Genomic DNA, 7,083 nt, shown 5'->3' with positions numbered 1-7,083 from the left:
GTATTAAAGAGGGCACGTACTGCGTGGAGCCCTGGGTGTTATATGAAAACAATGAATCATGGAACACTACATCAAAAACAATGATGTAGTGTATGGTGACTAACATAACATAATAAAATTAAATTAAAAAAAAGAAAGTGGAGTACTGAAATCCCCTACTTTTATCACTTTGTTGTCTATTTCTCCCTTCAGATCTGTTAGTATTTGCTTAATATATTTAGGTGTTTTGATGTTGGATGTATATATATATTTATGATTGTTAACATATTCTTGATGAATTGACCTCTTTTCATTATATATAGACCTTCTTTGTCTCTTGTCCCAACTTTCGAGTTAAAGTCCATTTTGTCTAGTAGATGCATAGCTATCCCTGCTCTCCTTTGATTTTCACTGGCATGAAATATCTTTTTCCATCCCTTGACTTTGAGCCTATTTGTTATTAAAGCTGAAGTGAGAGTGGCCCCTGGGTGGCTCAGTCAGTTTAGTGTCTGACTCTTGATTTTCGCTCAGGTCATAATGTTGGGGTTGTGGGATCAAGCCCCACGTCAGGCTCTGCACTCAGTGAGGAGTCTGCTTGTCCCTTTGCCCTTTGCCCTTCTCCCCACTCATGTTCTCTCTCTCTCTCAAATAAATACATATAATACTAAAAATAAAATAAAATAAATAGCTGAAGTGAGTCTTTCGCAGGTTGCATATATTGGGTCTTGTTTTACCCATCCTGCCACTCTCTGTTTTTGATTGGAGAGTTTAGTCCAATTATATTTAGAGTAATTATTAATAGGTAAGGACCTACCAATGCCATCTTAGTCATTGTTTTCTGGCCGTTTCGTTGTTCCTTTCTTCCTTTCTTGTTGTCTTCCTTTGCAAATTGATGCTTTTCCATTCTGGTATGCTTTGATTGCGTTATCTTTGTTTTCTGTGTATCCATGGTAGGTTTTTGCTTTGTGGTTACCATGAAGCTTACTTAAAATGTCTTATAGATATATTAATTTATTTTGTGCTGATAATAATTTAATTTTGCTTGCATACAAAAACCACCCCTTTATGTTTTGGATGTCACAATTTGCTTCTTTTTATATTGTGTAATCATCAACAAATTATTATAGCTATTTTCCTTTTGTCCTTTAATCTTTATACTAGAGTTAAGTGGTAACATATAACCGTATTACAGTATTAGAGGATTCTGAATTTGACCAAATACTTACCTGTGCCTGTGTGTTGTATATTTTCATGTTACCAATTCGCATCCTTTCATTTTGGTTTGACGAACTCCTTTCAATATTTCTTATAAGGCAGGTCTAGTGGCAACAAGCTCCCTTGGCTTTTGTTTGTCTGGGAAACTCCTTAACTCCCCTTCATTTCTAAAGCACAACTTTGCCAAATAAAATCTTCTTGGATGGCAACATTTTTTTTGTTCAGCATTTTGAATATATCATCCCACAATCTTACCTGTAAGGTTTCTGCTGAGAAACTCACTGATAGCTTTATGAGGTGCCCTTGTGAGTAATAAGCCTCTTTCCTCTTGCTGCTTTTAAGATTTTCTCTTTATCTCTGATATTTGAGTTTTATAATGTGCCCTGGAGAAGATTTTTTTGAGTTGTATTTACAGATTTATGAGCTTCATGAACCTGGATGGCCAAATCTCTCACCAGATTTGGGAAGTTCTCAGCTATTATTTCTTAGATAAGTTTCCTGTCCCCACCCCTTCTCCTTCTGGGACTCCAATAATTTGCAGATTGCTTCTTTTGATGATATCCCATAGTCAGGTAGGCTTCTTCATCCTTTTTCATTCTTTTTCTTCGTTCTCTGACTGTGTAGCTTCTATGGCCTACATTCTACTTCACAGATTCTTTCTTCAGCATGATCCATTCTGCTGTGGATGCTCTCTTTGCATTTTCATTTCCTTCATTATGTTCTGCAGCTCCAGAATTTCTGTTTCGTTCTTTTTATGATTTTTATGTCTTTGTCAGTCTTCTCATTTTGTTTTTGCAATGATTGCCTGACTTTGTTGAATTGTCTTTCTGTGTTTTCTTGTAGGTCACTGATCTTCCTTTAAACAGGTATTTGGAATTCTTCATCTGCTAAATTGTAGGTCTCCATGTCTTTGGGGTGGGTTACAGGAAGATGGTTGTGATCCCTTACTGATGCCATGTTTCCTTGATTTTTCACGTTCCTTGAAGTCTCATGTTAATGTCTTCACATCTGAAGTAAAAGCAGCCTTCTCCAGTCTTCCTGACTGACTTTGAGAGAGAAATATTTTCTTTTCCATCAGCCCTACTAGGCCTTCTACAGATACACCTGTTCCCTTCTGTGGCAGAATTTTTAAGCTTATATGCCTTCTCTCAATCCTGCAGTGCACCAACCCACGAGATGAGAGCCTACCTTTGCTTTCCCAAAAGTGGTACTAAAGCTCAAGTTTGTGCTTTCCCCCAGTCCTCAGATTTGGGCCAACTTCTGCTCATACCTCACTACCTCACTAGCTCTCTGCCAAAGCTCACTCTCATTGCCACCAGGAATGCACACAGAGACTCTGCTTCTCCCTCCCCCCTGCCCCTCCTCCCCACTCGTGCTCGCTCTCTTTCTCTCTCTGCTCTCTCTCTCAAATAAATAAATAAATCCTTTTTTTAAAAAAAAGAGAGAGAAACATCAACATGGAAGAGAAATAACAAGTCTCCATATTTCCAGGAAGAATTTGTTCAACATCAAGAATAATCATAGTTCTGCCCACAGAGCAACAAGCCCAGCTTGTTGATGTTAAATGAATGGTAATTTGTTAATTCATTTACAAATAATGTTCAATCAAAGTCCACAATACTTGTTGGCGTTACATGAACTTAACCCCCCTTAAATGAAAAGAAACTTCAATTCACTTAAGGAGCTGAACTCTTTCTTAAAGCGATCCTGCCTGTAGTGTTTTATGTGAACGGATATATCTTGGAGCAGAAGGGAAAGAAAAGGAATGACAGGTTTAAATTTAGACCACCTCAGCCAGATTTAAAGGGGCCAAGGGGTGTTTGATCTTGGCCCAGATTCAGGGCAGAAGTTGTTAGAGAACGCAGCTGCTCTGCAAGAGTTAAGGAGGCAATGGGTTTGTATAACCAGCAGGGAGAGCAAAAACATCACAGTGAAGTAGACACATTGGTATCCTTCTATCTCAGCCATCTTATGTTCTTGGAAACAGAAACTATATGGGTTGTTTTTTTCTTTGTACTTATATTTAGTAACTGCTCTATCCAGTCAGACACTTGTTCCTGCAGCATGCATGGATCAAACATATGCTGCCTATGGGACCCCGGGCTGATGGAATGAAGGAGCCCGCGGCTGGTGGAGGAGGCTAGCACAGAATCCATCCCAGTGCAGTGCGATCGGCAGCACCAGCATGGAGGGATGGCAGGTGTAAGGGGAGCATGGAGAAGGAGTCTTCCCACCTGGGAAATAGGGAAACTTCTAGAAAAGATGGCACTGCCCAGGTCTTACAGGCAGAGAAGAGCCTTACAGGCAGGGGACCCAGCTGCTGCAGACATGGGGCATGGGAGGAGGGTATGCCCAGGAACAGCCTGCCGCTGGATTGAAGGACACTTGCTCACAGGTGATGACAAACCACTCTCCTGCAGGAAAGTGACAGGATGGGATCTGGGTTTCTCAATGACAGTCAAGCAACGACTGAGAGTGTGCTTTGGAAGGAGTAGAGAGCAGAGACAAGAACACCTGCTGGTCTTGATGTTACTGCAACATGCAGAGTAGGAAAGACGGGGCAGAGCTTGGAGCCATGGGGGCCGGGGGAGCTTTGTGAGATGTTTTGGGGGTCCAAATGAACGAGGCTTGCTCGCAGGTTAGACAGAGCAGCGAGAGAGATGGGCCACCAAATACACTCATGCCTTTTGGGAATAAAGGTAGATAAATTGCTTAGTAACTAAAAACTAACTGCACATTTAGAAATCATCTTATAAAAGCAAGGGTGGCGTATGGTCTATAGTATCCACAGCATTCAGCTCAGACAGGCTTCTTGTACTACAGGCTTCTAGACACTGGGTTCCCAATATTTCAGGTGGAAGCAGAAGTGATCTAAGTTTTTGCTTTTCCTTCCTTGTTTCTTTAAACAATTTCTATGCTAAGAGTAATGGCCTTAAAATTGTGACAGTGTCAGATTTTGGTAGAAAAGGTACAGGGTGCACAAAGGCCTGTTTAGTTTGAAAGAAAGGAGCTCATGGACCCTCAACAGTGGCTTCCTGAGCCCACCCCACCCAGGCACCCTCTTTCATTGTTAGGTATCAGGGGGAGAGACCCTTGGTCCTTCTTGCTGTTTCTCTGTAATTACAGACTCTTATGTGGGGCCCTTCCCGTTAGTGTTTTCTTTCCAGTATTCATAGCCCATGATGCTTATAATCACAAACAAATGCCATGGGAGCCACAGGGAAAGACACTGGAAACCACTGAGGAAAATGCCTGATGCTCCGTGATTACCTTGAGCCTCAGGAGGCTGCGTGGCCAGGCCCCCTCACCGCTCAAGGAGGAGAACAGGGAGAAACCAGGAAAACAATACAGAATGGGGAGGGGGTTGCAGGCCCTGGAAATATACTCCAGTCTCTGCTCAGGATGAAATGCAGAATTATTCTGTGGTGAGTTCTTTACTTCTTAATACCGATGAAGGAAAAATAAAGCTTATGTTGAGATCAGGTAGCAGGAAGAGACTCATGAGGTGGAGGTATATCTAAGCGTGTCCCAGGGATGCTTTGTTCATTGATAATGGGGATTGGAATCAGAGCTTGGGGAGCCCGAAAGATTAGGGATGGGATTGTTCTAGACCCCTCTGTGTGGTCTGTCTCCTCCAAGGGGACCTCCAGAGAAGTGGATCTAACTCCCTTAGGGAAACTGAACTGGAATTATGGATGTGACCATAAGTTTTGCTCTGAAGGATGAACCCATGACAGAGAACATGTGGGCTCTCAGGGGCCCTATGAGCACTGGCCTGGCCCCAGAGCAGGCGTGTGGAGCAGAGCGCTGGGCTTCTGTCCCATGACCCCAGCAAGAAGGGTCATGGTGGAGCCGATGACCTCTTGTGACCTGCTGTGTCTGTCTTGTACCCCATGGGCCACTGCAAAGCTCCCCAGGTGTCCCACCCTGTCTTGACAGCCTGGACTTTTGCCATTATTTCCAGGAGAACAGTCCAGGAATAATGAGAATAAAAACAATAATGTCTCAGATTCTCAGAGCACTTACTGTGTGCCTGGCCCTGGGCTAATCACTGCACCCACACTATATCATTTAACCTTCACAGTGACCTTGTAATTTACATTCTAACGTCATGGTTAGTAAGTGAAGGAGTCCAGATGCAACCCTGTTCTATTGAATCTGCAGCCCAGGCTCTTAAGTCGCAAAAAGCAACATCGTTGCCTGGTGGTCCAGGACCACACTTTTGCTGATCTATTATCCCTGTGGTTTATGGGAAATGGTGACTGGACTGGGTGAAAAGCCAGGGACTGGGTTTTGCACAAGGTGAAGGAGATATGCCTAAGGTGACAATCAGGACAGGTGCCACCTCAGAATGTCTCCGAACACCACCCAGGGCTCCTGCTTCCCCGGGATGGACTTCTGCAGAGAAGAGGGGCTGGGGGCGGGTTCGCAGCACAGCAGGAATGCGCAGCAAACAGATGGATACGGGGACTTGGTGTCCCTCCGCTCCCCCCAGCTGACCCCAGCTATCTCAGCAACCGTGATTGATTGATTGATTGATTGATTTTAAAGATTATTTATTTATTTGACAGAGAGAGAGCGAGAGAGGGAACACAAGCAGAGGGAGTGGCAGAGGGAGAAGCAGGCTCCCCTCGGAGCAGAGAGCCCAATGCAGGGCTCGATCCCAGGACCCTGGGATCATGACCTGAGCCGAAGGCAGACGCTTAACGACTGAGCCACCCAGGCGCCCTAGTCCTTCAGGAATTCCCTTCGGAAGCCCGAGACAGGGGAGAGAAGCTTAAATCCAGAGTTTAGCCTGGTTCTCCTACCAAAATTATGACTTCACAGAATCAAGCTGCGTGGGAGAATTGCCGCCTTGTCCCGGGAAATCACGGGTCTGTGGACGCTCCACCCACATAAGCGATTTTCTTTAAATGCGTTTAAAATTACAAAAAATGTTGCTCCTTTGGAAACTTTATTTCCAGTGGGGCACAGAGCCAGGATATAATTTAAAGTACAACATTCCTTTTGTTACTTGTAACAAATTTGCTGAGTCTCTCCGCCTAAAAGAGACAAATGCTACAAAATGTGAAATGAGAGCAATCTAAAAGAAAACAGAGAATGTAATTCTTTTCACCAGTAAGTTTTTCAAAAATATAAACCTACTGCTCAGAGTCTTTATAAAATCTCATGTGCCCATACAACCCCCACTAAGTGCAGGGCACTGTTCTAAACACTCTGATTCCATAAAAACTCCATGGGGAAAGTACCATTACTGCTGTCATTTTACAGATAAAAAATTGAAGCACAGAGGTTAAGTAATTTGCCCAAGGTCACAGCTAGTCCTTGGCAGAGCTGGATACTAACCTCTCAAGGCATAGGCTATACTATGCTATCCTGGTCCTCTTTTTATGGTAAATAAGAATTGTCTAGTATGAATTACTTTGTGCCTTGGTAAAGGATAAACGAACGAAGCTCAAAACAGCTTGGCGGGGCGGAGCAAGATGGCAGAGGAATAGGAGACCTGGATTTCGTCTGGTCTCAGGAATTCAGCTGAATAGGGATCAAACCATTCTGAACACCTACGAACTCAACAGGAGATCGAAGAAAAGAATAGCAACAACTCTCTGAACAGAGAAGCGACCACTTACTGGAAGGTAGGACGTGTGGAGACGTGAATCCGAGGCGATATTCGGGAGGATAGACGGCGGGGGAGGGGCCTCCGTCGGCCGCTTCTGGCAAGTGCTAGAGCCGCGGAGCACAAAATCGGACCTTTGAGAAGTCGGCTCCGCTGAGGGACATCGCTCCAGTGGCTAAGCGGGGGGTGGAACCTTCGCGGGACAGTGTGGTCTCAGGACCCTCGGGGTCACAGGAAGACTGGGGGTGCCTGAGTGCGGCAGAGCTCCCAGG

The 7,083-nt window shown here is 44.2% G+C and overlaps 1 long non-coding RNA gene across 1 annotated transcript in view; it reads right to left on the bottom strand.

Moving 5' to 3' along the window:
- The window catches only part of LOC112819376 (uncharacterized), a 228,666-nt gene that overhangs the window by 28,717 nt on the left and 192,866 nt on the right, over positions 1-7,083 (bottom strand). The gene's annotated exons all lie outside the window — the stretch shown is intronic.

The sequence above is a fragment of the Callorhinus ursinus genome, unplaced genomic scaffold (genome assembly GCF_003265705.2).
Source record: "Callorhinus ursinus isolate GAN/ISIS: 27379988/994484 unplaced genomic scaffold, GSC_fseal_2.0 scaffold6, whole genome shotgun sequence".
Lineage (NCBI taxonomy): Eukaryota > Metazoa > Chordata > Mammalia > Carnivora > Otariidae > Callorhinus > Callorhinus ursinus.
The sequence above is the reverse complement of the archived record's forward strand: the minus strand, read 5'-3'. Positions and strand labels throughout refer to the sequence as shown.